This window comes from Nannobrachium achirus (genome assembly GCF_963921795.1).
Source record: "Nannobrachium achirus genome assembly, chromosome: 23".
Lineage (NCBI taxonomy): Eukaryota > Metazoa > Chordata > Actinopteri > Myctophiformes > Myctophidae > Nannobrachium > Nannobrachium achirus.
In genome coordinates, this window is record NC_137830.1 from 51,356,579 (window position 1) to 51,361,578 (window position 5,000).

Genomic DNA, 5,000 nt, shown 5'->3' on the forward strand with positions numbered 1-5,000 from the left:
GATGCCTCGTCCACCGCTGAGGCTCTGCCTTCCGGCTCAACTTTTCTTTCTTCACAAAAGTGCGATTTAGCGACTGCAAAGCCGCTCCTGCTGCCTTCCCCTCTCTCTCATTCAAAGAATCTAAATATGACATATATTATATTACTTACATATGTATATATATTGACGGTGATGTCATAGTTTGTCATACTCCCCCTCCTCATTCGTTTTTGCACCGCTCAATAATTTTTTATGACGTATTTTACGCTGCCTAAACGCGTTCTAAATCAGGGTGAACCAATCGGGTGCCTCTGTGACTATGACATCATGGACAGATCAACAGAATCGAAGTGTTTCATTGGTCTAGCGAACTCATGTCATCATCATTTGTGACATCATAGTTTTGGTAAAAAAACGGTCTATAGGAGCGGTTAGCACCGCTCAAAAAGCTAGATGCCTCGTCCACCGCTGCAGTTGATTGGAGCGACCCGTCCAACTTGATAGGCACAAAAGAGGAAGTGTCGAGGGCAGGCTGCCACTCAAAAAAATCTACTGGCCAATCACAGCGTGTCTTTTCCGGGACTTATCCAAGGACTACAATTCAATTCAACAGAGCCATGCAGTTCCTAGTGTTGCACAAGTGTTGCGCGACGCAGCTGTTTTTAAGAGCTGCGTATGAAAAGACCCGCCCCCACCTGCCTCTGATTTGCCTACCGACCTTCCGTGTCTGTTACGCACACTGAAGAATTCCAAGCCTGTCAATCAAAAATGCCTATCAATGAGAGACGGGTACCAGAGAGCCGGAAGAGGCATCTACCTTTTTATGTCTGTGATCACAACAACTACACAACACTACATCCACAACATCACATCAGCCTTCTCTTGACAGCTGATATAGCTTCGTATCTGTTGGTCCCTTTTTATATATGGTGATCCCTGATGTCACGGATCGGCGGTTCTTATCAATATATGCCTATTGCCTAAATATTTACATATCGGGTGGATCGGCAGTTCTGATATCAAACAACCCGACGGGGGGGTAGGGTGGGTGTCGCTCTCCATTCCGACATGTCGCCACTCCGAAATTGACTTCTTATTGTCGGAGTGGCGACCTCCATAGGGGTTAGGTTTAGGGTAAGGGTTAGAGATAGGGTTAATGTCGGAATGGAGACATGTCGGAATGGAGACATGTCGGAGTGGCGGGGTGTAACCGGGTAGGGTACTCCCTCATGTCATCGCCGATGTGCCCGCTAAGTTTGAAGTCAGTGGGCCCAGTATATGGGCATAGTGGTCAGATTGATTGAGAAATATTGATATTAAAGGGATATTTCACTTTCAAAAAAACGTTTGTCATTTTATCGTCTAATCAGGCTTTTGTGAACACCCAGGACAGTCTTTTTATTGCTCGATACAGTATTTAGATATTTGATATTCATTTCCCCCCATTTTCTCCTTCCAGGACCTTCCAAAACAAACCCATTATAACCTCAAACTCCATTTTAACCATGATAGATTCAATTAAAACAACTGTCCTTTTTTCTGGTGACTCCTGACACCCTCCGAATACGTGAGCAGTCCATATTTTTTGATAACTTTTTTCTTTTATCTTTTATAATCCTTTATTGTATTTAATCGTTTTCATTTCCCCAAAAGATTAATAGAAACCAATGAAGAATTGTATCGAAGAAACGCGTATATGCTCACGTATTCGGAGGGTGTCAGGAGTCACCAGAAAAAAGGACAGTTGTTTTCATTAAATCTATCATGGTTAAAATGGAGTTTGAAGTTATAATGGGTTTGTATAGGAAGGTCCTGGAAGGGGAAAAATCGGGGGAAATGAATATCAAATATCTAAATACTGAATGAAGAAATTCAAAAAACTGTCCTGGGTGTTCCCAAAAGCTTGATTAGACGATAAAATGACAAAAAGTTGTTTTGAAAGTGTAATATCCCTTATCTGGGAATGCCCATATATGGACATATTGTCAGTCTCATGATAACCAGTGTGGTTGCCGCGACGCAAGTCACACTTCCCAATGAACTTCTCCTTTAATGAATGAGTTACTGTACCAAGTTACATTTATGAACTACTACCTTTTAACAGGTGTGGGCCCGCCGGCGGGCCCGCCGGCCGTATTTTGACAAACAATCACGTTTAGACAAGCCTCTGTGTTACTTGCATTGCCAAGCTATATACCATTTTTAAAGCTAAGATTCTTGTGATTCCGAATCCGCAAACCATTTGATTATAGCACCGAAACTCACGCCACAAACAACGCAGAAGTCCGACATAAACAAACAAACAAATATTCATAAATCTGCTGCTACTCACGTTTAGAGTTGGATTGTACTCCAACAACATCATATATTTCCACAACAATGATGTTCTTGTGTAGAGGAAGGGTAAACATGATAAAATCCATTGATTGTACAAAGTCCAAAGCACATTTTCTGCCAAGAAACCTCTGTACAACTATAGTCACGGATACAAGCGTGATGTCAGAGTATGACAATCTTTCACGTGTTTTTGCTTCTAACTCCAGTTCAGGTTTTCAGTATTACAACTGAATACTATTAAAATGGCCTCCAAGCTCCACACAATGATTGACACTTCATTTCACCCAATTGGAGCTTCTAGTCCTGTCTCAGTTGTCTCCCAGTCCCCCAATAGCAACCAATAGTATGTTCTCAGAATAGTATGTTCCAGTCTGGCTTCAGAGAGTCCCATTCCACAGATACATGCCTCATCTATTTGAATGATTACATCAAACGTGAAATTCACGATGGCAAATATTGCGGCATGGTCATGCTGGACCTCCAGAAGGCATTTGACACCGTTGATCATTCTATTCTGATTGAAAAACTCAAAGCTATTGGTCTTGATAGCACAGCAGTGAGATGGATGCACTCTTACTTGGTGGGGAGGGAACAGATGGTGGAAGTCAACGGAACCCTGTCCCCCCCCCCCTCCCAGTAAACTGTGGAGTACCTCAAGGGAGTATACTAGGACCACTGTTGTTCTTAATATACGTAAACGACATGTCATCTGCTTGTGACTGCAATCTGTTTCTGTTCGCGGATGACTCGGCTCTCCTAGTCTCAGGCAGAGACATATTGCAGGTTGAAAAGGCCCTTAACTGTGAACTTAACAAGATCTGCACCTGGCTCAATGACAACAGACTCTCAATTCACCTAGGCAAAACTGAATGTATCCTCTTTGGATCTAGTCAGAAACTTAGCCTAGTTGAGAACTTCACAATTAAAGTAGGTGACACTGTGATAGAAAGAAAAAACCACATCTGCTACCTGGGTTGCATCCTGGAGGCTAACCTATCCAGTGAAAAAATGACCACCAAGGTAATCAATAAAGTCAATCAACGAATTCGCTTCTTGCAAAGAGTTGCCCCGCTGATCAATATTAAATCCCAAAAGACACTAGGAGGTGCTCTTATTGGGCCCCTCATTGATTACGGAGTCCTTGTCTGGTATCGCGACGCCCCAGCTGCCTTAAAGCTAAAGCTCCAAACAGCCCAAAACAAACTAATTAGGGTTGTGCTTGGTCTCCCTCCTCTGACCCACCTTACCGAGCATCACCACGAAAGCGTGGGGTGGCTCAAAGTAGCTGACAGAGTACAGCATCTTGCAATGGGCCTGGTGTACAAGATACACTACACCTCCAAGATTCCCATGTACCTGACAAACTACTTCTTAAAGGTCAAGGATGTTCACGATCATAACACCAGAGGCAGCTCCACTAATCATCATCAGCGTAGATTTAACACTAAACAAGGCGCTAACTCGTTCTCCTGCTATACCATCAACATGTGGAACGCCCTTCCACAAGCCCTAAAGGAGAGCAAATCCCTAGCCTCCTTCAAAATTGGTATGAAAAGTCACCTTCAGACAGCAGCTACCCGTGACTTGTAAATAGACTAAGCCCCCATGCTCCCCCCCCCCCCTTTTCTTTGTATTCTGCCTTTTGTATTTGATGTTATGCTTTTGAAACTGATATTATCCTAGATAAAGTACTATGTTCTATCCGTCTGTCTTTCAATGTTATATGAGATACTTAAAGTGTGGTTCCTGTGGAAATAAGCCTCGGCTTTCTAGGATCTCCTTTTAGTTGACCTTGTACCAGTGATTTGTACTGTCATGAAACTGTACTTTTTTCTATTGCAAACTTCTAATAAATTCTTCAATCAATCAATCAATCAGAGGAGGTCCATGACTCCGTTTCCTGGCCCATATATTCAGCCAATGGCAGCAGGTTGTTCTGATGACTGGCACTTCTTATAGCCAATGAAATTCTCCACAAAATGTGTCTACTTTATTTTGGCTGAAGTGAACTACAATACCCAAAAACCCCTGCCTAACAGCACTACTGGACGTGCGTAAATACGCAGCAGCGCGCCGAATGTCAGACCAAGAGTGTTAGGGCTGTCAGTAAAATAAATAAATTAAATAATAATAATAATAAATAAATAAAAATAATAAAAAATTAAAATAAAAAAAATCCAGTCTATTAGCCCTTTTTTGACCTTTTTATATGATATATGCAAATGTCTCCAAATGAAAACGCATAAACATACACTTAGTAAAACATGTGTAAAATATTTATATTCTGTAGTTTTATCATGTCCTTTGAAATTGGGCTAGGTAAGGCTTCAAAATGTGTCCACATTGTGTTTTTCAGCTCCTATATGATAATAACAGTGTTATGCAGGCATCTATTTACTGAAAATATTTAGGCGAGGATTAAAAACCTGCTATTCCAGTAAGTTAAAACTTGCATTACTCAATGTCAGTTGCACACAGAGTGATTATTTATTTCTGGGTAGAACTTCAAAATGTTTCCTTCAAAATGAGACCATGCCCAATGCATTACTCCAAATGGTTTAAAAACAACAATCAATTTACTTTGGGTACGCTGTGTATAGGCGTTTTTTGCAAATCATACAGGATTGTTAACAGGTTAATGAATGAGTTCATGTACTGAGTTACATTTATGAACTACTCCTTTA

The 5,000-nt window shown here is 41.4% G+C and overlaps 1 protein-coding gene across 1 annotated transcript in view; it reads left to right on the forward strand.

Moving 5' to 3' along the window:
- The window catches only part of cacna1c (calcium channel, voltage-dependent, L type, alpha 1C subunit), a gene marked incomplete at both ends in the record, with an annotated part of 341,751 nt that overhangs the window by 19,908 nt on the left and 316,843 nt on the right, over positions 1 to 5,000 (forward strand). The window lies entirely within an intron of this gene.